This window comes from Lycium ferocissimum, chromosome 6 (assembly GCF_029784015.1).
Source record: "Lycium ferocissimum isolate CSIRO_LF1 chromosome 6, AGI_CSIRO_Lferr_CH_V1, whole genome shotgun sequence".
NCBI lineage: Eukaryota > Viridiplantae > Streptophyta > Magnoliopsida > Solanales > Solanaceae > Lycium > Lycium ferocissimum.
Genome location: NC_081347.1, coordinates 24,802,822 through 24,829,620, shown reverse-complemented (window position 1 = coordinate 24,829,620; position 26,799 = coordinate 24,802,822). Strand labels below are relative to the sequence as shown.

The following is a 26,799-nucleotide window of genomic DNA, read 5'->3' as shown; positions in this document are numbered from 1 at the left end:
TTTATAGATGGAATGCTACAAATCAAATCATTGACCTCTTGAGATACCATTGCAGGAATATGGTTCGGTAAAGAGAATTCTAATCCTTTAGTGATCCGTTAGTCTCCTGAGTAAACTATTTCTGATAGAAAGAAATTGCTTCTGCTGCAAGATTATCTATACCATCAATCCACGTCCCCTTAGTATTCTGAATTCTTTTTATATGTGTTCTCTTCCTTCTACCATTAACAATATTATGGAAGAATCTGGTACTTCTGTGCCCTTCAGGCAAACAGTCAAAACCAGATTTTTTTTTTTTCCAAAACTCTTCTTCATAATGCAAATACTTCTTCTGTCAGCTTGAGCTATATACAAGACCATTCTATTTATCTCTGATGGACTTTCCTCAAGTAACTGCTCCTTCACTCTTACAATGTCTTCGCTGATACACAATTGCTTGAATATATCACCAAAAGTTTGCTTACTCCAACTTGACAAGCAGTTTCAACATTTTCATCTTCTGCTTAAAGGAAATAAACACATCAGAATTGTTATCAGCATGTCAATGTTGGCTCACCACTTCTTGAAATTCCTTATGTTCTTTCCAAAACTTCAGAAATTTAAAAGGTTTAATAAAATATTGAGCTTGATATCCATATGATAACGACGTAGGGGCATGATCTGATCCAATTCTGGATAGATGATCAACCTCTAATTGTCCAAACCAATTTTGGAAGGACTCATTAGATAACATCCTGTCAAGCCTTTTAAAAATACCTTCACTATCAGTTCTACCATTCCACCATGTAAAAGGACTACCTTTACAGTTTATCTCAGATGATTCACATGAATTAATACAAAAGACAAAGTTTTCATATTCTTGTGGGAACACTGGAAACCACCAATTTTCTCTTCCTCATTCAAGATGACATTGAAGTCCCCTCCTATCAACCAAGGTATTGTCATACCATTGGACATACAATACAAACTATCCCATAATGATAGTCTCTCTATAGCATCACGTTTTGTATAGACGGTGCTAACAACCATGAATTTATCCAGATCTTGAAAATACAACTGGATAGTGATCTCTTTGCTCAGTATTCTCAATGATGTCCACATTAATATTAACATTCACCAAAAAACCATATTTTACCATTACAGCTAAATTAGCATATTTCATGCCAAGCTTTCTCCTGTACTCCTAGATATGTCTAACTTGTTGGAAAGGTTCCATTAAAGCTATCAGAAAGAACTTATGATGTCTATGTAACATTTGAACCCTATGAAAAGCCTTCCGAGTTCTTACTGATCCAATGTTCCAAAAACGAGTTTAGATATCATGTAGAACTAGATATATGTGCACCCCTCTTTGGTAACACCCTTGTTGGCAAGGCATCAATATTACCTTGTTTCTTAGTGGTTTTTGTCCCTTTAACTTAAGATTTTGGTGATAAACTTGCTACTTTGGACATTTGCTCAACTACCTTAGAAATAGCTTATTCATCATCTATGCATTTAGTTTCAACTGTTGTCGTACCAACTGTGTCTGCTCCTTCCCTTGAATTTTCATAAGACACCAAATCATATAACTCCTTCATAGGAGAATTTCCTCTCAAATTAATGATATATAGGTCTAATAGAATTTGAATGATTGCATGATCAGTTGGAACACTAGGTTCCTCCTCCATTGAATCGACATGCTTATTTTCCATCAACATATTTGTCCCTTCAGCATTATCAGTATTGGAGTTCCTTGATAGGCTACTTTTCTTCAACCAAGACTAATGCTTCCATCTCAATATTGGATACATCATTATCATGTAACTTTGATGCAACTTCATTTGATGGAGATTCTTCATCATCTCATGATTGTGTTGTATCCAACAAGTCCTGATTATATTCAAGAGCATTATTTTCCATCATCTCTAAATTGTCAATTCTTTCAATAATTTCTTCATTGTATTCAGTAGAATCCATTATTTCCTTATTACCATCCACCATGTCCTTGCCTTGTTCAATAGCAAAATCTAAATTTTCCTGAGATAGTTTCTCATTTTTTTCTTCTTTAACAGCATCTTCTGAATAATCCTGAATTGTGTTCTTAGTTTCTTCATCCACGTTGTTGCTATTCTCCTCTTTTTCTCTAATAGTAACCTCATTTTTTACCTCAATGGTCTGTTCATCTTATAGAGCATCAAATTTGTTGTGGATCACCATATCAGATTGTTGACCTTGTTTTTGACATTTCACATTTTCAGCAATGTTTCCTTCTTGGATATGTTCATCAAAAACTCTATTATCCTTGACCACATTCCATTTTCCTGGATCTCCAAACACTTTACCACTAGACAAGATTCTAGAATTGAATTTCCTTCTATTATGATAATTATTCTTCTTCCTCTAATCTTCTTTGGTTTCCTGAATAGCAGCATTGTCTTCACATATAACCAATTCCTTTCCCTTATCAACACTTTGCTTAGTTGGTTCCTCTTTTTCTTGATAACCTAATTCAGGATGCAAATTCCAACATTCATCTTCATTATGACCTTATAATTTGCATTCACAATAGTGTCTTGGCAGATTATCATACCTAATCTTCCCTTTCTCCATCTTAACTTCATGTGTAACATCATCTTCAATTTATATATTCACAAATGATGGTAAATCTGCAAGTAAATCTACCAACACCTTAACACAAACACAACTAGGTCTGGTACGATTCTCAGTTGCCTTATCCAAATGGAGTGGAGCTCCTAAAGCAGATGTAAGAGAGAACAATGACTCTTTTACATAAAATGTTGGCATCAGATCTGGAAACGAAATACATGTAATTACCTTTGATGTTTCTTCATCGATCTTAAACTTAGTATCATTTATCAAAGGTCTCATCTGATAGGAACAACCATCCCTCGATTGAATATAATATGCACCCTTCAAACAAATATTCACAAAAATCTTCCTTCAGGGATAATCGAATCAAAACATGTCGATGTCTAAACAATCCAATCTCACAATCACCTTTAATCCCACACTGTCTTTGGAATGATCTTCCTCAATTCTTCCATTTCTGGCCAGCCATACGAGAACTTTCTAATAACAGCATGTTGAAGCTTTTGTAATACTTTCATATGTTCAACTTCGTTCTGCATCCAGCGCTAACCTGGAACGCCATTACAAAATTTAATCTCTTTTAATGGAAAAGTGGACGTAGGCTTAGGGTTTTGCATGGGGTTCATATTGTCAGGTTTGAACAATTGATTATATGTTAGTTTGGGAATTTTTGGAAGGTTGGAGATGATCTCCCTGGTCGCCTGAGGTCTATTGGAACTCTGGCCAACCACTAGTGGAGGTTGGCCACTGGCCGTGGTGGTCATATTATCAGTCTTTGACTTCTATGTTTTTAGGGCTTGCATGAAAAGGGTACGGCTAGTAAAGAGGTCTTTCTTCCATCCATGGCACACTGCTTCCGGCGTTGAGAATCTTGTAGTCACTTTAAACATATTCAACCCTTTTCTTTCTTTACTTTTATTCCATCTTCTGCCTTCTTTGTGGGATATTTAGGTCCCTCAATGACCCTGTCCCATAAATCATAGTTCTCAGCTTGCAAGTAATCCTCCATGCGAGCCTTCCACCATTGACAATATTGTCCATTGAACAGCGGTGGCCTTCTGGTTGATTGACCCTCAGAGTGTCCTATAGGTGGTGCAGCATTCATTATGATCTTCTCTTTAAGGTGTTAGCCTCTTCAAAAGAGAACCTGCTGTAATACCATTTGCTGTAATTTGCACAACCTAAGTGTTTATCCTGATCGATACCTAATTTTCGCCTAAGGATAGAACATGTTGCTCTACCTATTCTACATACTTGTTTGCACAATAATAATGAATAGGAAAGTAAAGGACACAATGGTTTTTATGTGGAAACCACCCGGCTCACAAAGGTGATAAAACCCACGACCTACACCTCTGTAAGTTTTTTCCCAAAACTCCACTATAACGATGAGCCTCTAAAAATTCAAGTTACGATCCCTGTAACCTAGGAACTAACTCTAATCCCTATTTTAACAATCTCCCCAAACTGTTAAACCCACTCCAAGTTATCCCAACTTGAAGACTCAACAACGTTTTGTACTAATTATTTGCTTCTGTAAAAGAGGATAAAGTACGACTCGATAGCCTAACCTCATAAAAGTTTTCTAGACTCAAGAACTGTAACTATCAACTCTATTCTACAATTTCTTAAATTTTCTTCTCATACCTCATACTAGGGATGCACGCCTGGATTCTTGAATATTCTTGATATATCTTGTGATCGCCCAATATTCTAAATTCTCTATTTGTGAGTGTACAAGCCTTTTTCTTGGTAAGACTTGGATAATTATAACATTGAGCGCATAACAGGTCGGCAAACATAAAATCCTCTTCAAGTAGGCCCATGAGATGTGTGTTGTATTTGGATTCTTGCATTGTTGAGTCCACTTCTTGTCCTTGTAGAAGCCTTACTAATACCAAAAAATATGGCAAGAAAATCTACATACTCGACTACCAAGTCTTTACCATAAAACTGCAAATCCTAGTTGCTATAGGACTTGCACAGGAACATGTTCACAAACCTGTTTCATCCTCCTAGTTCATCTGCCTCTGAATATCTACACTATCTGAGATGGAACATGTTCACAAACCTATTTCATCATCCCCTTCTTGTTCATTCCTGCGACTCTATTTTGAGCCTGCTTTTGTGTTGGATGATGGAACATGTTAGCAGACCTGTTTCATTGATCATGTGTTGCTCTTGTGTCTATCTTCTTCTTCATTCAAATTTATTCATTGCTTGAATATATCATATCCCCAGCCTTGTGTCAGCTCTGTGACTCTAACCATGTGCTTACTCTATGTTGGAACATGTTCGCAGACCTGCTTTATATGCATTGTCTGCAACTCTCTTTATTTAAACAAAATACTTCTGAGTCACCTTCACAATTTCTCCTCATGATCTCTTTTTCTTTTGATTCTTCCATGCCTTGCACCTGATGACTTCTTTGTGATAGAACATATTTACATTCGTGTTTTATTCTCAATGAACTATTATGGGACTGAGTCATCTTCATCCCTTTGCTCTACATCTGTAGTCGGACCAGTTCCATTCACACTGTGCTTTCATCATTGCACTTGTCTTACCTTGGAACACATGTTTGCAATCTGGGTTCATGTGCATGCTCTTTTCTATAGCCTCTTAGCAATGGAACATGGCTGTGGACCTATTCTATCTATATTGTGCTGTATGCTTTTTCAAGCCTTTTATATTGTCAATTTTCTCCTGTATCTAAACCTGGTTTATTCACCTTGTATGTTCATTCTATTCACTTTGTCAATCATCAAAACTTCACATATGGCTGTATGCCAAAAAGTGTTTTCAGATGTGTATGCCTGAGACAGAAACATTTTTTTGTTAATCAATGATACTTTGATACTCTTCCTTTCAGATATGGAGTTGCGTGTCTTCTGAAAACTTTAGTTACTTTCTAGTTTAGAGTTAGAGCCTGCGTGGATTTTGAAAGAGGAAGTAGAGAAGAGTTTAAAAAAAAAAAAAAAACGGCCAAACAGGTGGCCAAAATCAGATATTAGAGAGGGAGAGATGGTGTATGGCTGGTTGGAGGAGATGAAGTAGTTGGAGCAACTGGTTGGAGGAGATAATTTTTCTTGGTTTGAGAAAGAATAAGAAAATATAGTGTAGGAGAGATCAATGATGTGCTATGAAATTATGGCACATTCTATGCCATTTACATAGACTTTTCATGTCCGAAGTGCACTTTTACTATACATTTCTTATGCTATTTTAAATGTTGTAGGTATTTTAATTGGGCCACCTAAAACAAGGAAAAGTGAAAGAAAGTGTCGAAAATCAGCTAAGTGCACACAAGTGACCTTTCTACGGACCGCAAATGGTTCAGAAAACCACAGAAACCGCCAGAAGTTAATGAACTTGGATGACGAAAGTGTGGTAATACGTATCTATATATATATATATATATATATACACACACACACACACACTAGTGTCATTTGACCCGTGCTAAGCCTTGGCCCAAACTAACGTGAAAATTAAATTTGTAGATTTTTTTTTTTTTTGTAAAAAATCTACTCTTACTTCGTTGTTTTTGTAACATCAGACACTTTCTAAAGACTTTTAAAATATTTGAGTACAAAAAGGTATCTGAAAGCTAAAGGAGATCATTTTGTTTAGTTTATATATATTAGACTTTTTCCAAAAAAATAAAACCAAACAAATGCATGCACAAAAGCTCTTCTAATTCCTATTTTACTGAAACTATTTGATATTGTTGCGATTCGCTTTTACGCGGGGGCATAAAAGCTACTAAGAGGTTGTTGGTGCTCTAAATAGATTTTAATATTTTAGAGTCGCCACCTAATTTCTTAAGGAAAACTATGGAAACCGGGTTTAAAGAGTTTTTCAAGCAAGAGAAAAAGTCTTTTGGACCAAAATTTGAGGTAAGGGTTCTGGTGATCCCCCAGGAAAGGTTTTAAGCACCCTAGTATTAAAGATCCATAGAATACAGTTGACCTACGAGCTTCAATGTGTTATGTTGTAATTATTTACTTAAGAATTGTTTAAGCTTCCGCAAAGCGTCATTTTTATTCATATCATAATTTCAAGAAAAAATTTGGCAAAAAGTCCCCTTATAAAAGGGGTTTTTGGTTTGAAAATCCGCGTAAGTATTCAACTCACTTTATTGCCGGATTAGGACACACCCGAGATTTCTCCCGAGTAGAGTCACTACTATTCTAGTCCTAATAAAATGAGTTTAGTTCTTACGGGTTTTATTATACATATATATAAAAATATGGAGTATATCTCCGATTTTTATACTTATACATATATAAGAAACAGCAAGTATTTTTATTCAAGTCTGTTTTCAACCATTGAAGCCCATATAATCAGTTTGTATTCGAAGTTCCAAGATCCATCTTATCTTAAAAATCAGTCCAACAAGTCTTCCAATTTCTTATGAAAGTCCAAAATATCCAGATTGGTACATCCTTTAAACTTAGCCTAATTCTTTCTCCATCAGTTCAGAAAAAATGTCTTTGAGGCCACAGTTTCGTACATAAGGTGGAACTGTTCTTTGATCATTTTGAAAGAAGTATTCACTTTGTTTTTAGACTTAAAACCGTTTTATTTAAGTAAATCCCATTTCCTATTGTTACTTTTAAACCGTGACATTTTGAGAAAAAACTTACCCTTGAAACCTTATAAGTTAAGGAAAGATTATTAGCCACATTTGAAATTGATTTGTTTTGACGACTTACCTAAATTACTGAGTGTTTTCCTAAGTTCTAACAGATACAATGGGTTCCAATAATCATCAAGCGTTTTAAAAATATAATTTTTACACAAATAATGAATGTAACAAGGAAGTTTAAGCTAGTGGGCCTACCTAAGCCCACCAATTTGCTATTTTCACCCATAGTTGGGCCTTCATCATTTTCATCCATGGTTGGGCCTTCAATATATATTAGCTTCCCTTGCCATTTTTCTCACACGGACTTGATCGAATAAGATAATTGGATCTTTATGTTACACCCTGTAGTTTCGTATGTTGAGATTCGAGCTACCTTTCAGGAGGTATGTGAGCTTATATATGTTTAACTTATGGTTATAAGGGTTTAAGTGCATATAGTAAGCTATGGAAGGATTGAAGCGCAAGTGAATTAAGGAAATTAAATTTGTTGGAACTTGGAAGAGAATATGAGGGGTAATGTTGGCCCAACTTAGAGAAAGAATATCTTTTAGTAGATGAGGATTTTTGAAGCAAAGTAAAAGCCTAAAATAAAGTTTGTCGTGTCTAGTTTCCAAAGCAACAAACCGCTCGTCGATACGGCATCGAAATGGAGAATTATGGATGTTACAAATTAGGCTGACAGAGCAGAAACGCGGGCACAAGAATCGTCTTTCCTACGGCAACCGACTTGTTTGCTACGGGACCCCCGAATTTGACCCACTATTTAAGGATCAAATCTGATCCTAAACCTCATTTTTCAGCCAAGAACACTCCAAATATTTCCCAAACCTTCTAGAAAACTCTCCCAACATCCGTCCACTAGATTTTAATGCAAATTAAGTGAAATCCCCGAATTTAAGTTTGGACAACACATAGCTGCGATTATAATATCGAATTGCGGCGAAACTTGGCTTGGATTCAAGGTGATAATCGAAGATATTGCAATTCTAGCGGGTGAAAGGTATGAATTTTTCCTTATTAGTATTGATTTAAGTTTATCTACGGAGGAAAAGCTACTAAATGAGCGTATAAGGAATTTATGGGTCGAGAAATTGGATAAAACATCGTGTGGGATGTTTATGGAATATTTTGATGTTGATAATATTGTTGTTGATGTTGGTATTGTTGCTGTTGTTGTTGGTTGCTGAATTGAGATTTTGGGTTAGGCATATAAACAGAGGAGATGCTGCCGAAATTTTGGCAAATTCTAGAAAGATTTATTTGGAGGCTTAGGATAAGTATATGAAAACGGGCCTAACAATAGTATGAATGGCTTTATATGTATATTTCAAGACAGGAGGTAGGTTAGAAAGTCGAGAAGCGAGCTTCCAGGTATGTTAAGGCTCATCCCTTTCTTTCAAAGACATGATTCCTATGTTTTGATTCCATACATGACATCTATAATATTTTTACTCCTAGAAATGCCAGAAATCTATAGTTTCTGAAGAATCTTATGATGACTCCAATCCTAGAGATTTTCAAGCCTAAGGTTCTAGATGATTTCATGACGTGACTGAGCGTGCTATATAATATATGGCCTCGGCTTATGTCTGAGCGTGCTATATAACATATGGCCTCAGCTTATGTCTGAGCGTGCTATATAACATATGGCCTCAGCATATGTCTGAGCGTGCTATATAACATATGGCCTCAGCTTATGTCTGAGCGTGATATATAATATATGGCCTCAGCTTATGTCTGAGCGTGCTATATAATATATGGCCTTAGCTTATGTCTGAGCGTGCTATATAACATATGGCCTCAGCTTATGTTATGGATCATTCAAAGTGAGACGTGATAGTGGTGATGATTATGGTAGTGATGAAGATCCTTATTATCCAAACGAACCCAGCAAATAAACGGATTCCGAAGACTCTATTCCTAGACAGTGTAGGGATATTCGTATCCTTGACCTCTTAAGTCCCGAAGGGGCATCCATAAGTTGTACGTTTTCATAATGATGTCTAAATCCCGAAGGGGACATTCATAAGGTTTCCTTATTCATATGTGTTTCATATTTGATTTTTGAGTCTCGAAGGAGACAAACGAAAAGGGGGAAGAAGTTCCCATTTTTAAGAAAAAGGGAAGAAGTTCCCGTTTTGAACTAAAAGTTGCTCCGAAGGGAGTCTTTTGATAGTTTTCAAAGATTTTCATGCATTTGCATATTTACATATTTCATAGGGAAGGGGAGAAGGGCTAAGGCGTTATATACGCAAACCACCTGATCAGCTGGTATACGATGATTATGTTGCCCGAAGGAGCCACTATGCTATTATGCCCAAAGGGGCTACGAGCAAGGTGAAGGCATGCACATATATATATATATATATATATATACATACATACTCATGCTGCATCAAAAGTTCATATGCACATACATGTTTATCGAGTTGGTTACTGGTCATGATTGAGTGCCGTTACTCTTTTTTTTATCATCCGAGTCAAGATATATTGTTTCGGTTACGCTTACATACTCGGTACATTGTTAAATGCGCGTCCCTTTGCACGGGGGTGCGCGTTTCGCCACGCGGTGTGTATATAGATGGGTAGAAGACATTGGATATAGGATGTTCCCAGGATATCAGTTGGATTGGTGAGCTCCATCTCAGTTCGGAGTGTTGCCGAGTCAGAGTACTTATGTTATGGTATCTCGTGTATGTTAGAGATTTTTGCAGACAGTGTCCTGTGGATAGTGAGTCGAGATGCCGACAGTTATGTAAAGCGACCATATAGGTCTCTGTGTTCTTATGCTTTATTTTTAAAAATTTTATTGTGACTAAAGGTTTTCTTCGAATTGACGATAAGGGAGAAGTCCCTGATTTGACGAAAGAGTTTTATTGAAAAGTTTGTCCTGTTTTAATTGACGGAAGCATCATTTCATAAATTAAAGGTTCATAAAAAGTTGTGACTCATGGATGGAATGGTAGTATGGCACTCAGCCGAGTAGGGTCTTGGGTGTCAGTCGTGGCCCTCCGGTTTGGGTCGTGACACTTTAGCCCAACAGGTTTATGAAGGACACCGCCCAAGTGGCCTGAGGAAAATCCCACAATTACAACAAAATGATAAGGATTAGTATGGATCTAGATACTTAGTAATGCAAAATTTCATAATCCAAAAGAAAGAAGGCTCAAAACCATCACATAAACAAGTAAGAAGATTAAGTTTTAATTCGGCTGAGACAAACAGTTCACGGGTCAAATGAGTGACTAAACAAGAATAGGCAAACTAGGCCAAATTTCGAATTAATCTTATTATACACATAGAGGCCCAACACATGAAGAGGAAGGGAAGGCCCAAAATTTAACAAGAATAGATTATCACAACTAAGTAAAGAGTGATATGCTGTGTATACACATATATACCAAACTCATATACCCTGAAGTATAAGTAAGACAGGATATAGCTTGTACACAAGCATATCCACACACAAAATCAGACTTATGCATATTTCATATGCATGTTTCATATTTTGATCAAAAAATAAAGTCATAACAGGTTCAGGAAAGAGGCAGTATATACCAAACAGATCTAAAGATATACATAGTATACATAGACTCAATTAAGCAAATGCTGCAGAATTATTTTAAAACATGGACATAAACCCAAGTAGACAAAGTACACAAGCAGGTCTTATCAGTATGCTCACTAGTACAAAACACAATACCTTAAACTAGATCTTCATCCATTTCAAACTACACTTAAGTCCATATTTTATGACCAACTACTAATTCAATGAACATGAACAGAGGCAAACAAATGAATAAAGTTATAGATGTGAGACACTTGGCATGGACACGGATTGGCAAAAATAAACAGCAGCACTCCATCTTTTGTTTTGACAAAATTCATTTTAGAATCCAGTGTCATGTCTACTACAAACGCAAACATGTATCATGTGAAGATGTACTCTTTACTCATAAGATGCTCTCAGTAAAAGGGGTGGGCTGGTGAACAGGTCCAAGGGGTGATCTGTAACGACCCGCTTGGTCGCTATGCATAATTTTACCATTCTACCCTTGCTAGTACTTTCCCTAGGTTAGGAATGAGCGGACCAAAATAAATTGGGGTGTGTTTTATGATGTGTTTTGTGACTTTGTGATGTGTCTTTGACTTGGTTTGTTTGTTGTCTTGTGTTCAAAGTGGCCTTACAATGATTTTGAGAGACAAAATATATATATATATATATATATATATATATATATATATAGTAGAAAATTTTGTGCTCCTGTTCCTAAATTGCACCGCTGTAGCGGAAGAATTTTCGCTGTCATGAGACCACTACAGCCAAGAGGGGCCTCGCTTAAGTGAAGGTTAAAACTTCAAATGCTCGTTGAAGTGAAGCGGGGATCGTTGCAGCGGTCCTCATTAAGACAGAAACCCGAGATTAAATACCTTATTTTGACCCCACTCCTCGTATTACTCGAAAAACAGTTCCAAAGAACCCTTGAAGCGAATTTTCTAGGGCAAGGTCCATACTCTTCATCAAGCTAACTTTCCACCCTTACTCTCGTTAGTTTTTCAATTGTATTAACTCCTAGCACCAAATAAAGACTAGTTGGGGAAGAATTGAAAGGTTAGAACACCTAAGTTCATGAAACCCTAGAATATTAATGGGTTATTATTTATCATTGCTTATTGTTGTTTAACCATCTAAGAGTAGATATTATCACTTTATAGCATGAGAATTGGATAGTCAATGATGGGAATTGTTTGTTGAGACCTAGGGTTCCAATAAAAATGGAAACTTTGACTAAAACTAGATTTGTAGGGTTGAAATGATTAGAGAACCCATTAATTGACTCAATATGATGCTTGAGACTAGCATTAGAATGATTATCATCCTAAGGATAATTAACCTATTTGATTAAGGGTAGAATTAGTAGGGTTGTCATCCCCAATTTGTTATTCTTAAGTTGATGATCCTTCACTTACTAAGAATTGTAATTCTAGACTTTGAACGTTCCGAAGCTTTGAGGAAAGAAAAGGCTATTTCGGAGTGATTGTACTGTTCCAGCTCGGCTTCGAGGTAGGTTACGGTGTACTTGAGTTAGAATTTGATTAGTTGATTGTATATGTCATAGAATCTGTGAAAGAAAGCATGTCTAGGACTTCGGACATGATGTTTGGGTGATTGTTGTTAGTTGTATGATTGAATTGTGTGAAGTGTTTCTCCATTGTTGAGGTTAATAAACTTGAATCGTATTCTTGAGACCGTTGCAAGGAAGGCATTCATATATACCCTTCAGAGCCTGATTGAGATAGCTTCATATTATATTATCATTGAGCCGATTATTTGTGGGCCTTATTGTGACTTGTGTTATATGGTTATACTTCATTAATGTTGACTTGATGCATGTTCTTAATACATTCCTTTTGATTTGATTATGAGACGTTATTGATGATGATTAAGATGGAACATATACATCTTTTAAGGCATAACTGACAGGGGGTGACGATGTAGCCTTGTGTGAGCTCGTGGTTCGAGGTTTGTTCCGAAACGAGTGGTACATGGACACCATAGGTCCCCTGCAGGTCATGGCTATTTGGGAAAAATATTACCATTTAGCATGTGTGTACAGATATGTGAGAGAGCTGGAGACTTCATTGTTTATTGTTTTACTTCAGTGTTTATTGTTTTACTTTCGGCTTGGGTATTGGTGTTTCATTATTGATAATTGGTTACTTATTCTGAAATTGGATTATTTGAGAATCTTATGTGTGATACATGTTTGTTGTGCCTGTCTACCTATTGCATTTATTTAATGTTGTATGCATGATACTAATCTTAGTCGGCCTATGATACCTACCTATATGTGTTGCTTGTACTGACCTACACTTGTTGCACTTTTTTGTGTGTGAAGATTTTGAGACAGAGGCGTCTTCTAGACCTCGCATCTAGTTGAGATTATTCATTACCAAGATCAGAGGGTGAGCTCATATCCGTGTCATGCCACCTGAAGATCTTTCTTTAGTTCAAATGTATATTTTCATCCCAGACATTACGTTTATTTTTAGATAGTATCTTCTCTTTTAGACATTATTGGTTAAAGTCCTTGTACGATGACTTTCAGATTTTTGGGATGTAAAAGCTAGATTTCTGCACTTGCTATTTAGTTTATTTTATTTTCAGACATTTTACTCCATTATTCGTGAGCAATGTTTATTAACTGGTTTAAGTAATTGGAAATTGCCTTGATAACGGGTTAAGGAATTGGTTCGCCCACTGTAGGACTAGTTTGGGTGTCACTCACGTCTGTTGGGGACGTGACAAAGTCGGTATTAGAGCTTTAGGTTCGTTGATCGCATCGCACTAGGACATGTCTAGTAGAGTCCTGTGGATCGGTACGGAGACGTCTGTACTTATCTTCGGGAGGCTATAGGAAACTTCAATTTCTTTCTTTCTTTCTTCCGTGCTCCTTGATTCCAATTGGTATATGAATGATTTAAATTGGTATGTGACTTTTCTTTCTATTCTCTCACATATGGTAAGGATTAAATGCCGGCGAGCAGCTAGCGGCGCACTCCGCGGCCGGCCCGGGGGGCCTGCGGCTCACGGGGAGGACGAGGCCGCCGGGGCGCGGCTCGGGTGGAAAGAGGCCTGGCCGAGGTTGGGTCGAGGGGGGAAGCGCCCCCCGGGGGGGGACCCAAGGGGGGCCCCAAATTTTGATCCCCCGAGCCCCGGGTTTTTCGGGAAGCCCAGGGGGGCACCCAGGGGGGGTTTGCTCTGGGGCCCGAAAATTTGGCCCGGCAACCTATTGAAGGGCCCAGAGGGGGGGTGTGGGCCCGGTGTCGGGGGCGGGAAGGGGGGCCGGCCCGTTCGCGCGGGTTTTGGGAAAAAATGGCCCCCCTTTGGAGGGCCCCGGGATAGTTATTTTTGGCCCGGGGGCAAATGACAAAAAAATGATTTTTTTTTTTAATTCCCAAGAAAGTCTAGATCTTCGACGCAAAAGAATCTTGAATTCTTAAATTTCCCGAGTGGATCCATAAGATGGGGGTAGTTGAGAAGTATGGAGTGGAGTTTGTGACTTTTCAGCTCATGGGAGATGCAAATTTATGGTGGAGGGCATTTGTAGAGTGTAGAGCTAGTTGAATTTTGCCTCCCATTAACTCGGGACTCGGCCTACCGCATCTTTCTTAAGTAAGTCCTTGTACTTTGAAGGATTACGGGCGTGATGAGTTCGCACATAGAGTGTGCGAGTCCGATTTTACTCTGGCTCGTTATGCTTTCTCCGCCTTTGCCCCTGCGAGGAGGAAAGGGTTAGATGTTTTGTCAAGTGGTTGAATCTTGCTCTTCGCCTTTAATGACTCTTCGATTTGGTGACCGAAGTGGGTGTTCTTTTCGGTGAGGTTGTGGATCGCGTAAAAGGCGGTGAGGGTGTCCATTAGGATGGCTACGACGAATATGCGTAGTTAAGGCCGAAAGGGTGGTAATTTCGGTGGTACGCTTTCAGGGATAGGGATCACAGAGTTAATCGGGTCGTACGGTTCAAGCCCATGCGCTTCGGTCGGAGGCTCATCTCGAGTCGTTCAACTGCGCCTCTATCGCCAGCGAGGGCTCTCGGGCCTCGAGTTCCAAATCGGGGAGATTTTTCAGCCTTCGGTTCGCCCGTAGGCCCACTTTTGATCGTGCCTGCTTTGAGTGTGGTGAGCAGGGGAATATCAAGAGGTTTTGTCATAGACTCAGACATAGTAACCAGAGTGGTCAGTTTCAGGCTCTCAGGCCCCTAATTGCTCCAGTTAGAGAAGGGGGATCTTTTGGTGGGAACCGTACTCAGAGCGTGAATTTTGTCTTGATTCGGTGTCTTTCTTGGGGCACGTAGTTTCGAAGGATGGGATCATGTTTGATCCCAAGAAGATTGAGGCCGTCAGGGATTGGGCTAGGCCCATATCAGTGACAGAAATCCGCAGCTTCGTGGGTTTAGCTAGTTACTACTGTCTGTACGTGAAGGGGTTTTCTTCCATTGCATCACACTTGACCCATTTGATGCAGAAAGAGGTACATTTTCAGTGGTCTGATGAAAGTGAAGGGAGCTTTCAAAAGCTCAAGACTTTATTGACTACAGCACTGATTCTTGCTTTGCCCGTGGAGGGTAAGGATTTTGTGATTTATTGTGACATTTCCCGTTCAGGGTTAGGTGCTGTATTGATGTAGAATAATAGAGTTATTTCATATGCTTCTAGGCAATTGAAGGTTCATGAAAAGAACTATCCCACTTATAACTTAGAGTTGGCAGCCACTGTGTTTGCATTAAAGATTTGGAGGCACTATCTTTATGGGGTCCATTGTGAAATTTTCACTGATTATCATAGCCTATAGCACGTATTTACTCAGTGGGATTTAAATTTTAGGCAGCGGAGATGGATGGAATTGTTGAAGGATTATGATATTACTATTTTATATCAGCCTGGCAAGGCAAACATAGTGGCAAATGCCTTGAGCAGAAAGTCAGCTAGTAAGGGCAGCTTGGCTCATTTGGTCACTTCAGAGCCTCCGTTCGCCATGGAGGTTCAAGCTCTGGCTAGCAGTTTGGTGCCACTTGATTTATCCATTTCTGGCAGAGTGTTGGTTTTTATTGAGGCGAGGTCATCTCTTCTAAATCAGATTAAGGCAAAATACTATGACGATCCGAGTTTATGAAAAATTTGGGACAAGGTAATGAGAGATAAGTCCAAGAAGGCCATGATTGAGGAAGAGGGCATACTGATAATTAAGGGGCATTGTGCATTCCATAACTTGATTCAGACAATTTTATAGGAGTCCCACAGTTCTTCTAGATATTCTATTCGTCGTAGTACTACGAAGATGTACCGTGATCTGAGACAACATTACTGGTGGGCTAGGATGAAGCGTGATATAGCTGATTATGTTTCCAAGTGTTTAACTCCGTCGAGGGTAAGTACAAGCACCGAGAGACCGGTGGTACCTTCTGTGAGGATGCCCATTCCTGAATAGAAGTGGGAGAGGATAGCCATGGATTTTGTGGTGGGTCTTCCAAAGATCTTGGGTAATTTTGATTCGATCTGGGTCATTGTCGACCGGTTGACTAAGTCTGCACATTTTATTCGGTCCAGCTTACTTATAATGTAGAGAAGTTAGCCAAGATCTACATTCGTGAGATTGTTAAACTGCGTGGGGTTCCTATTTACATCATATCTGATAGGGGCACGGCGTTTACATCTCGATTTTGGAAGCATCTGCATTTGGAGTTGGGTACTAGGTTGGACCTCAGTACAGCTTTCCACCCTCAGACAGACGGTAAATCCGAGTAGACAATTCAGGTTCTTGAGGACATGCTTCGTGCGTGTGTGATTGATTTCGGTGATCATTAGGACAAGTTTTTTCCATTGGCGGAGTTTGCTTATAATAATAGTTATCATTTGAGTATTGATATGGCTCCGTTTGAGCCACTTATGGGTGAAGTGTAGATCACCTATTGGGTGGTTTGATGCATTTGGTAAGACTACACTGGGCACTGATATGTTGAGAGAGTCCCTAGATAAGATCAAGGTGATTCAAGAAAAGCTCTTAGCAGCTCAGAGTAGGCAGAAAGAGTATGCGGATCGAAAGGTCCGAGATCTTGAGTTTATGGTGTGGGAACAAGTATTTTTGAAAGTCTCACCCATGAAAGGTGTGACGATATTTGGAAGGAGAAGTAAGCTTATTCCTAGATATATTGCCCCGTTTTGAGATTCTTTATCGTATTGGGAAGCTAACGTATGAGTTAGCTTTACCCCCAGGTTTGATGATTGGGGAGCTAACATATGAGTTAGCATTACCCCGTGTTTGTCCCATGTCCATCCGGTATTTCATGTCTCTATGCAGAAAAAGTATCATGGTGATGGGTCCTATATCATTCGTTGGGATTCGGTTCTGTTAGATGAGACTTTGTCCATGCAGAGGAAGAGCCCGTAGCTATATTAGATATAGAGGCGCGTAAGTCGAGGTCGAAAGAAATCGCAACAAGCAAGGGGTCCAAAGCGGGAAGAATCATCCTGTTGAGGAAGCCACTTGGGAGACCGAGTCAGATATGCGTAATAAGTATCCCCATCTTTACGCCAAGTCAGGTACCTTTTCCGTTATTTCCTTCCCTCTTGTCTGTTTAGGGACGAACGGTTGTTTAATTGGTATCTGATGTAATGACCCGCTTGGTCGTTAGGCGTAATTTTACCATTCTACCCTTCCTAGTACTTTTCCGACGTTAGGAATGAGAGGACCTAAATAAATTGGGGTGTATTTTATGATGTGTTTTGTGACTTTGTTTTGTATCTTTGACTTGGTTCGTTTGTTGGCTTGTGTTGCCTTAGAATGATTTTGAGAGACTAAGTATAAAAATGTAGAAAATTTTGTGCTCACTGCCTAAATTGCACCGCTGCAGCCGAAGAATTTCTGCTGCCACAAGATTGCTACAGTGAGGAGGGGCCTCGCTACAGTGAGGAGGGGGCTCGCTGCAGTGAAAGGTTGAAACTTCAAATTCCCGCTGCAGCAAGGGTGGTTCTCATCGCTGCAGCGAAGCGGGAACCACTGCAGCAGTCCTCATTAAGTCAGAAACCCGAGATTAAATACCTTATTTCAACCCTACTTCTCACATAACTCCAAAAATAGTTCCCAAGAAAACTTGTGGCGAATTTTCTAGGGCAAGGTCCATACTCTTCATCAAGCTAACTTTCCACCCTTACTCTCGTTAGTTTTTCAATCGTATTAACTCCTAGCACCAAATAAAGGCTAGTTAGCGAAGAATTGAAAGGTTAGAACACCTAAGTTCATGAAACCCTAGATTATTAATGGGTTATAATGTATTGTTTCTTATTGTTGTTTAATCATCTAAGAGTAGAGATTATCACTTTATACATTATGAGAATTGGATAGTCAATGATGGGAATTGTTTGTTGAGACCGTAGTTCTAACAAAAATGGAATCTTTAGCTAAAACCAGATTTATGGGGTTGAAATGATTAGGAGAACCCATTAATTGATTCAATATGATGCTTGAGACTAGCATTAGAATGATTATGATCCTAAGTATAATTAACCTATTTGATTAAGGGTAGAATTAGTAGGGTTGTCATCCCCAATTTGTTATTCTTAAGTTGATGATCCTTCACTTACCAAGAATCAGAATTCTAGACTTTGAACGTTCCGAAGCTTTGAGGAAAGAAAAGGCTATTTCGGAGTGATTGGACTGTTCCAGCTCGGCTTCGAGGTAGGTTACGATTTACTTGAGTTAGAATTTGATTAGTTGATTGTATATGTCATAGAATATGTGGAAGAAAGCATGTCTAGGACTTTGATACATGGAGTTTGGGCATTTTGTCATAGTTGATGATTTAATTATGAAGTTGTTTCTCCATTGTCGAGATTAATCAACTTGAGTATATATTCTTGAGACCATTGCAAGGAAGCGTGTTCATATATGCTTCTGTGAGACCGATCGAGATAGCTTCATATTATATTATCATTAAGCCGATTATTTATGGGTCTTATTGTGACTTGTGTTACTTGGTTATACTTCATTGATGTTGACTTGATACGTGTTCTTGAGTAATTCTTTGTGATTTGATTGTGAGACATTGTTTATGATGATTGAGATGGAATATATAAATCTTTTAAGGCACATCTGACAAGGGGTAACGATGTAGCCTTGTGTGAGCTCGTGGTTCGAGGTTTGTTCCGAAATGAGTAGTACATGGACACCATGGGTCCCCTGCAGGTCATGGCTAATTGGGGAAACATTACCATTTAGCATGCGTGTATAGATATGTGACAGAGGTGGAGACTTCATTGTTTATTGTTTTACTTTTAGCTTGAGTATTGGTGTTTCATTGTTGATAATTGGTGACTTATTCTGAAAGTGGATTATTTGAGAATCCTATTTGTGATACATGTTTGTTATGTTTGTCAGCCTATTTCATTTATTTTATGTATGTATGCATGATACTAATCTTAGTCAGCCTATGATACCTACCAAGACGTGTTGTTTGTATTGACCTACACTTGCCGCACTTTTTTTGTAAGTAGCGCATTTTCGAGCGAGACGTCTTCCGCACCTCGCATCTAGTTGAGGTTATTCGTTACCAAGATTTTCGTAGGGGGCGAGTTCTTAACCGTGCCATGCCGCCTGAAGATCTTTCTTTATTTCAGATGTCTATTTTCATCCCATACATTATGTTTATTTTTAGACAGTATCTCCTCTTTTAGACATTGTTGGTCAGAGTCCTTGTACGGTACTTTCAGATTTTGGGGATGTAATAGCTAGATTTCCGCACTTGCTATTTAGTTTATTTTATTGTCAGACATTTTATTCCATTATTCGTGAGCAATGTTTATTAATTGGTTTAAGTAATTGGAAAATATCTTGATAACGGGTTAAGGGATTGGTTCACCCACTATAGAACTGGTGTGGATGCCACTCACGTCTGTTGGGGACGTGACATGATCATATAGTATATGCATAGCCTGTTTTAGCCATAGGAAAGTCTCAAATGCTTTGCCAGATTCAGCAGATTATTTACACAAGTTTAAAGGTGCTAATACTGAGTTCATAACGCTTTTAACCCCTTTTTAAAACATATTATGAGGCTCATACTACTAACCAACAGCCAAACACATAGAATAGACTTTCACAATTTGAAACAGAGCCATTAAGGAGCATGCAAAGGGTCTGAGTCATTTTTTCAAATAAAAGCAAAGTCATCTCAGCCTCAACAGACACAGTTTTTTGGTCTAGTGAGTAAAGAGGTTCCATACCACTATCCCCTACACATCTCTAAACAAAGCAATAGCATTCTTTGACTCTAATAATACATCACAAAAGCAAAAGTGTGGTACACCAAACAATATGGGTCATAAATGGCCCTGGATTCAACTTTAAACTATTGTAGGCATGCTTCAAATATTAACATTAGTTTGTGTACTAGTCTAAATCAAAGAGGGATTAAATATGCTAGCCATGCTGTCAAAACCAAAAGACTCATAGTCATGTGTAGTGTACATTTAGATCAGAGAGGTAAAGTCTAGCATTCATGTGTGAGAGGGTAACACAAACAGTCAACTACATGTTAATCATGCATAGCAGGCTTAGGCATGAAAATCAAGTTCAGTACTCATCAAGTAACACAGTAGTAGATCATATAGGCTTATACTTAGATAATAGGCAAAGTTTAGCATGATCCCTAGTGTACAGGATTGAAACATATAGTTATATCATCAATCCATTAGTCAAAAGAGACTTAAGTTAGCAAGACATGGGGTAGGATTTAAACACCCTAGACAGAATCACTTTAACATAAACAATACGGTACAAAACAAGCTAGCATTTAACAATCACGTACTTAAACCTTTCAGTGTTACTGCCCTTCTTATCATATCATCAAAACACAACTAACATAGCACATAAACTTAATAAGACCATAACAAGACTGCATCATATATTAAAGGAATAATAGGCAGGGATCAGATTATTAGGTATTTCACAAACAAGTTCTAAAATGACTACCACTTCATAATGATCTAAAACTAATCAAAACTTGATTAAGGCAGTGTATAGACATGCTTTTCCAGAACAAAACTAACACATAAGAACATACTTTAGTTTAAAAAGGCTAAGCTAAGTTAACACATGGAACATACTAATACAGATTAAGCTTAAATTGATATAAAGACTAAACCAACTAATCTAAAATTAACATACAAAAACATACTTTAACTATATGAACTAAATTAACTAACACAGAAGCATATTTAACTAAATATAAACCAAACTTAGCATATAAACACATAAACATAGATAACTAAAAAAAAAAAAAAAAAGAACTGAAAAAATACAAGAAAAATAAAAAGGAAAGAAGATTACCTCTTTGTGGTGCAGCCTTGAGTCGAGAATGAACCTTGAAGATCCTTCGCTTCTCAAAATCACCAAACTCAGCCACAAACAAGCGAAAAAAATAACTAAACCTTAAAATTTTGAACTTAGTTGAATAATTAAAGGTCTCAAAAGTTAGAAACCCTAGGTAATTCAACTTTTGAGTATAGTGATGTTTCAATATGCTCTAAGCTCTCTAGAAATGCAGAGAATAGGAGTCTTTATATAGAACCCCGAAATTCTCAAAAACCCTAAACAGTCTGATGTGGGACTTTGGGATTTTTTTCTCACAAATTAACTTCAACACATCAATCAACAAATAAGAATGAAGGTAAAGGGAGATCTATAGTCAGATTTTTCCACATATGAGGTCAATCCGCGCGATTCTCCTCTAACCAATGGAAATTGCAAACTCAGATACAAACAAATCTAATTAAAGAAAATCAGTTCTTCCCGTTGAGATTCACAGAAAAGTGAAGAGAGAGGATGATAGTGTACCGCGTTTGGGTGGCGTTTGGTGAAATGGAGTGGAAACCATAAATGCTTTGCTTCAAATGGCCATACAGACCTGTCAAAGACTTTTTCTCATCTGAAACTTTGCCAAAAACTCGGTGGTGATGAGGAGAGAGAGACATGAGTGACGCGGCTTGGGTTTGGTGTGGGAAGGAAAGGGAAAGGGGAGGTAGGGGTCTGTTTGGTGGAAAGTGAAAGTGTATAGGGGTTTTACCCCCTATAACTTGCCAAAGGGTCGGGTCTGCCCGACTTGGGCCGGACTCGATCCATTTTTAAAAGGCTGATGGCCTGTTAAATGGTATACATGTATACACGTGACATACATGTAGTATACATGTATGTCACGTGTATACATGCGTATATATACCGGACTTTGATACTCGTTTAAATAAATAACCAAAACTAAGACAAAACTAAATAATCTAGACTATTAATCATAATTAAATAAAACAAATTAAACGAATAAAGGCCAATTATTGCAAATGATGTCCCTCAAATTGGCTTTAATTTAAACCAGGCTATTCCAATTATCTCCCTTTTTGGTCCATTTAACCAATTTAAAGTAAAGGATTTGCAAAAATAACCTCGATTGATTAATCAATAAGTTTGGCTATGTCAAATAAGGGTCACAGCAATTAAAAGACTAATTTTGCAATAATGGCCTCAATTATGGAAATTGATTTTCAATTGAGTCACAATTGAACCAAACAATTGATTATTTCAATTGTAGCCATTTAGTTGACAATTTAAATAATTAATCACAATTAAATACTCAATTAATTATGATAAAATTCTATTAAATTGAATATGCACGACTGAATTGATGGGGGAAAAAGATAAATTCATTTAATTAATCAAATTCCTTGAATGAAACAGAGTAAAATACTTGCTAATTGACCATTTAACAATTTTGGACAATTAAATAAATAATTTTTATAAATTGCTTTTCTCTTGGTTAATTTAGCAAATGTCATAATTGTTGCAATAAATGTGTGAATTAATTTCTAAATGACTTATAATGTTCTAGGAATTATTTTACCAAATAAGAATGGTAAAATATTACCTAAATAATTTTATAAAATCATTTTGACTTCTAAAAATACACATTTCACTCTGTTTGATATCCAAGGACTCTGAGCAATTAAAATAAATTATGAGAGGTCAAAAATTAGGTGCCAACAAATATTATAATCTCCAATGATTCAAATTGAGTTTTGTCATATGTAAAATTAATTTCATGTGTTTATCTAAATTGAACCCGTATTGGCTTACTTATTTTTGGCAAAAGATATGTTGTATTTAACTAATTAATGTCAAAAATAGATAATGCTACAATATTGAAATCAATAAAGTTAACTTATAAATAAATATAACTAATTAAAAACCTTGGTATTGCAAGATACCCTTGTAGATGTTCTTTCAAATTAAATCACACAAAAAAATACAGAAAGTCAATGATTTTAAATTGTTCTTACTTTAAGCTTTCTTTTTCCTTCCAAAAGATTCATGTTAAGAAATAACATTCCCCTTCCCAACCACCCCCTCCCCACCCCCCCCCCACCCCCGCCAAACCCTTTTTCTAAATCTTGAACCTTCTTACAGAACTTAGTTGGAATAATTATTTTGTCCTAAATTGTATAAAATATTTATTATGCCATATTTCATTAAAAAAAAAGTGCTTTTTACCTGCAATTGTTTGGTATTAAACTACAGTTTCTTTTTAAACATTTTTCAGAATATAAATGAAAATAATGTTTAATAGTTCATTTTTTAATATAATAAAACATTCAGTAAATTTTATGTTAAAATTGTGCGCAAGTAAAATTTTGATAATTAACTACCGTACATTGGAGTTCATTTTTTATTGAGACGGATGGACTATAAATTACATAATTTATACCTTTTTAAAGTATTTAACAATGATATAAGTTATTTTTTTATTATTCTTTTAATCAAGAATTTAATCCTACCTTGAGTGAAATTTGTATTAATTACTTTTGACAGGATATACGATACAAATTATAGGAGAAAACATAAACTTTACGTTTAATCAGAGGGAAAAAAAATTAATATTGTAAATGGTAAATAGCATCAATATATAATAAATAATATTATAATAATAGTTATAAATATTATTTATTATTGTGAATGTCTATCTTTAGGAGAAAAATTAGGGTTCGTGACTTTGGGATCAGTAGTGTGAAGCCGTCGAATATTTCACTTGCGTTACTTAATCGTTCCAAAGACATGATTTATTTTGTTAGGTACTTATCTTGGTTCTTTAGGTAATGAGCATGACCATTTCAATCTTGGAGAGGTGAAAACACTTTTTGTAAAGTGGGAAGCATTACTTCTTGAGATAAAGATGCATATACATATGGGCTAATGATGAAAAAGAAAAACCAGTGCACTTTGTACAGCATTAGCATATATACGGCCATTATTATGTAGTTCTAATCAATTTTTTAATTTCTTTTACGCTTTGACAGACATGTATTTAATACTAATATGTTATCACATGTCCAAAATTATCTGGAAGTAGTGTTTTCTGTCACCGTAATTCATACGAGAGATTATAAAGTGGATAATAATAACAGATCCACTTAAATCTCCCGCAGAGTTTATAAGAAATATGTAATCACCAAAAGTAATAATATTTTTTAAGTTTTGTTATGATTAAATTTGTTTGTGCCAATAATCACCGGAACTGGTAATATTTTTATTGGCTTGTGATTATAATTGAAAATATGTTAGATAAAAAAAACAATCTCTACATTATATATATACCTTGATTTGCTCCTAAAGTAGCAATTTCTTAGAAGAGGTTATAAACAATCATAATTTAAATATAGTTAAGGCACGTTCAGGTAATTATATTCCATTCTTGAAGAATGAGAACTTTGATATGTTACCAATACAGATTCATTCCCTAAAGTAAATGTGATGATTAGTAAAGATTATAAATACATACATGCCCTTGGTTGTGAAAATATCACACCTCACCTCCAGAAGAGTTAGAATAGTCGAGAAGAAATATTCTAAATATTATTCTTTACTCTTGAAGTGGTAATACTTTAAATTTTACTCTTGAAGTAATACATATGAATTTACTCGCGACGTAGTCAGACTCTGAAACTTTTTGCTGCAATAGTAGAACTCTGAAATTTACTCCCGAAGCAGTAAGAATCTGAAATTCTTTCCTGCAATACTAGAACTCTAAAATTTACTCCCGAAGTAGTAAAACTTTGAACTTTACTCTGAAAAAGTTCAACTTTGAAATTTACTTCTAAAGCAAGAAATAATGGAATTTTCTCCCAAAAATCTATTGTGACTTTATAATGCAAGTAAATGTTTTTCTTATTTTTTTGCAGTAACGACCCAAATTACGGATCGCGCAGGCACCTACCCATTCCTACCTGGTAGGCGAGCCCATCCCTTGCTCAACTTCCAAAAACAGCATAAGAAGGTAAATAAGAAGAAATAGCAGTCTCAGATCATAAATAGATAATCATGCGGAATCCTACAAGATAAAACCCCGAATCTGGTCTGAATAGTACAAGAGCAACTAAGTACCTACGTCTAGAAAATACAAGTCTGAAAATAAACATCTGTCTCAAAATGGGAAAATAAAGACAGAGGGATAGAGAAGTCTCTGAGCAACGGATCCATCAGATGCTCACCCTGGACACTCGAAAGCCTAGCCTCGGGATCACTCTCGAGGGGTAGAAGTAGAAACTGCTACGAACTGCACTCGGAAAAGAGTACAAGAAGGTAGTATCAGTACATACACCATGTATCGGTAGGTATCATAGGCCGACAACAATTATCTAACGTATATAAAAGAAAGAAAGCAAGGATAAGCATGTGAGCAATCAAGTACAATCACAACACTTTCCAAGAAAAAATAACACACGATAGGAATACCAAGGCAGAATCAATGCAATATATGAATGAAGTAATTAGTGCATATGCAATGTAATGATATGCACTGGCCAACTATCTGTCTCCATACGCACTTGCGAGGGACGGATAACCTCCACGTCTCGATAGTCATGACCCATGGGGGACCCGCAAAGTCCATGTATTAGCCACTCTACACACAGCCCAGAGATGACTTTCACAACACCTGCCACTCCGCACACAGCCCAGAGATGGCTACTATATCAAATCTGTCCATAATCTCGTATGTTCCCTTCTTACTTATCATCATCAGTACCAGTCATAGTTCATATCAATCTATCATGCAAAATGAGTATGAATTCAATGCATAACATCAATATCAAATGTAAGCATATCGCAATGCATAACAACAATATCAAATCTAAGCATAGCCAATCTCAATCGTGCCTCTGCATGAGCACATATCACAATATCAATACCGAATCAAGTTCTTTCCTTTATCAATGATGACGTCAAGACAAGTGAGAGACGAACGGGTCACAACCACAACATGAGAATTTAGAAATAAGTCCAATACCACACACATGGCAATAAGCCAAATCACAACAAACGAGGCAACAAGCCCACAAAGTCAACAAAAATACCAACCTAAGAATATCCATCCCAAATCCATGCCCAAAGCTTAACATGCTTTCTCTGTCAATAAATAACTCTACATATGCTTTGCTAATTGGAGTCTAACCAAAAAAGTAATCCGTAACCTACCTCGCTGCCGAGCTGGTGCCACGAACAATCAAATTTGAGCCTTGCACTTCCGAAGAGCCTCCGAATACTCAAAACTTAGTCATTACTGAAATCTAAGTTAGAAATGGGGAACAACGGTACCCATATTGCTATACATTCGTTCGAATCAAAATCAACTAAGGAAAAGAGGGAAATCGGACTCATAAGGGTAAAACGGGTATTTTAAAAGATAGAATTAGTAACCCAACATTCTAGAAGTTCAATTCTACTGTCCAATTGCTAATTTAGCTCAATCATTGATCAATTTCATCATTCAAGGAAAAATGCCCAAATTAGGCATAAACCCTAGCTTTTCTATATTTTCTCAACTCAAATTGAAGATTCAAGCCTATTGGTTACTAATTAATGAAATTCCATGTTTAGACTAGTCAAATCCATCAATTAATCTCAAATTCAAAGCCTAAAATTCAATTAATGAAATTAAAGGGTTTAAACCATTTCC

The 26,799-nt window shown here is 37.0% G+C and overlaps 1 long non-coding RNA gene across 1 annotated transcript; it reads right to left on the bottom strand.

Annotated features, from left to right (window-relative positions):
• Positions 1 to 7,291: 7,291 nt before the first annotated feature.
• LOC132060741 (uncharacterized) lies at positions 7,292 to 21,829 on the bottom strand. Its single transcript, XR_009416000.1, has 3 exons — positions 21,639 to 21,829; positions 21,132 to 21,198; positions 7,292 to 7,571 (listed from the first exon to the last, which is right to left on the bottom strand). It is a non-coding gene; the product is annotated as an uncharacterized LOC132060741 (long non-coding RNA).
• Between the last annotated feature and the right edge of the window lie 4,970 nt (positions 21,830 to 26,799).